Source organism: Bombus fervidus, unplaced genomic scaffold (assembly GCF_041682495.2).
Source record: "Bombus fervidus isolate BK054 unplaced genomic scaffold, iyBomFerv1 scaffold0108, whole genome shotgun sequence".
Lineage (NCBI taxonomy): Eukaryota > Metazoa > Arthropoda > Insecta > Hymenoptera > Apidae > Bombus > Bombus fervidus.
In genome coordinates, this window is record NW_027212670.1 from 12,661 (window position 1) to 15,000 (window position 2,340).

At 50.0% G+C, this 2,340-nt stretch overlaps 1 non-coding gene across 1 annotated transcript; it reads left to right on the plus strand.

Annotated features, from left to right (window-relative positions):
• Positions 1–750: 750 nt before the first annotated feature.
• LOC139997550 (5.8S ribosomal RNA) lies at positions 751–905 on the plus strand. Its single transcript, XR_011802909.1, has one exon. It is a non-coding gene; the product is annotated as a 5.8S ribosomal RNA (ribosomal RNA).
• The last annotated feature ends 1,435 nt before the right edge of the window (positions 906–2,340 follow it).

Genomic DNA, 2,340 nt, shown 5'->3' on the forward strand with positions numbered 1-2,340 from the left:
GGGACCGCCGGCCGTCTCTCTATCTTCGTTGTCGCGAGTCTAATGCCTCGTTCCGTCGCTAGAGTTTTTCAAACTCTGCTTCTGGCTATCGGGAAGAATAGACCGCGCGCGAGGAAGAGGAAGGACGACCGTGCGCGTCCCATCGATTTTTTTTATTTTTACCTGAACCACCGAAGTCGATTCAGAGGGGACCGCCGGCCGTGTCTGTATCCTCGTTGTCGAGAGTCTAATGCCTCGTTCCGTCGCTAGAGTTTTTCAAACTCTGCTTCTGGCTATCGGGAAGAAACGACCGCGCGAGGAAGACTACGACCGTGCGCGTCCCATCGATTTTTTTTTACCCGAACGATGGAGATGCATATCGGCTGTTTGCTTCGAATAACTGGACGAGAGGAACGAACATATATATATATCATGGGCTAGCCACCGTGCGCTTTCTTCGCGAGATCGTGTGCTGTACAGAGGATTCAGAATCGGGTGTTATATCCCCGTCGTTTCCTGACGAACGGAGCTTCGATCTCGTTGGTTGTTATATATTATAATGCACTTTACGCCCGGTCGGCGGGCTGCGTGTGTCGTCGCGCAGTCCGTCCGATTTCGTTTTCGAACGTATTTTCGTGTCGTCAATCATATGGCGACTTCCGCGCGTTCGATTCCCGTTGGTCGGACGTTTGTCGGATATCGGCTTCTTTCGAACCGAGAATAAGAGTACAAAAACCTGAGTACACAAACAAAAATCCATGCATAAACGATTACCCTGAACGGTGGATCACTTGGCTCGTGGGTCGATGAAGAACGCAGCTAATTGCGCGTCAACGTGTGAACTGCAGGACACATGAACATCGACATTTCGAACGCACATTGCGGTCCACGGATACAATTCCTGGACCACGCCTGGCTGAGGGTTGCTCACGTAAACCTAAGACTGCTTGCGTTGCGTATCGTTGCTCTCGGTCCGTATCTCTCTGTTCTTTCTTGCCTCGTCGACAGCCCGCCGTCGTTCGTTTTATCTTTAAACGAACGTTTCTGAGTCGGAGGACGAGCGCCAAGCAAAAGAATACGAATTAAAGAGCGGTCGAGGGCTCGTACGCGACGTACGAGCGATTGTTGGACGTTCGTCGGCGTTCGTCGCTGGATCGTGTGGAGACCGGCGTACGCATGCTCTCGATACAAATATATATGAAAAATCTATCGCGTTCACGGGAGACTCGCAAAACTACCTCCGTCTCTTCTCTGTCCCTTCTTGGCTTGACAACCCGCCGTCGTTCGTGTTTTACGAACGTTTCTGAGTCGGACGAAGCGCAAGAAGAAGGATACGAATTAAAAGAGCGCGGAGAGAACCGTCGTCGTCGACGCGGTTATCGAGATACACAGAGCGAGTTTTCTTCGTGGCCGATTTTTTTTTTCTTTTTGTATCAGCCTCTGCTACGTTTTGTTAGTCTTCGATAAGCACGAATGACCGCGCCCCCGACGTCGTCTTAAATGAATTTTTGGCGAGACTGAGAGAAAGCAAAAATATTTTTGAACAAAGTCAGTCGAGAGAGGAGAGAAAAGAGAACCAAGATATTAAAACCTAAACCTAAACTTGGTGGCGTAACGAAAAACTGTGTGCCTTAAAGAAACACAACCGTCTTTTCATCAAGATGTTTTTACTCGTACAGCCCCAGGGATCGAATACCCACTCCGTCTGTTCGTGCGGCAGAGATGTATTCTGCAGGCGCGAGACGACTGACGAGAAGACAACGAGGACCGTCGCATCGATGGGTCGTCGTTGCGTTTTTCATCCTCTGTGCTTTTTTCTGTTCTTCGCGAACCCAGAGAAAGCCGTAGATCCGGGAACGGACACACGAGATTTCTTCGAACGCTGATGACTTAGGGAGATGATCCCCAGCGTTGCGCGGAGATCGGAGAGTACGCGTACATGTATCGGGACGAATTTTTCCCCGTCGGTCGCGTATCTCTCTGCCCGCGCGCCTGGCCCAAAGCCACGTTCGTCGGAAATCAACGAAAAGTGTGTTACGATCTAGCGTGCGTCTACGATCGGCTATATTTAAGGGTGACGAAGAAGAGAAAAGCTCACGGTGTTGCGCAACGTTTCTGTACTCGATTTTAAGATGTGCATGTGAGTCCGTTACAAAGTTGTTCGGATCGTCGAAAATAGTCGTTTTCGTCGTCGTGCGAAAGAGAATAATCTCTGACATTGGCACGGAGAGATCGCGCAGAGGAAGAGAACGATCCTCTTTGGCGAGGCTCGAGAAAGACTAACGAAACTTGATTAGAGACGAGGTATACACGCGCCGTACGTACGACGTACGCGCGTGTGATTTTTTTTTGCTTTAAGGC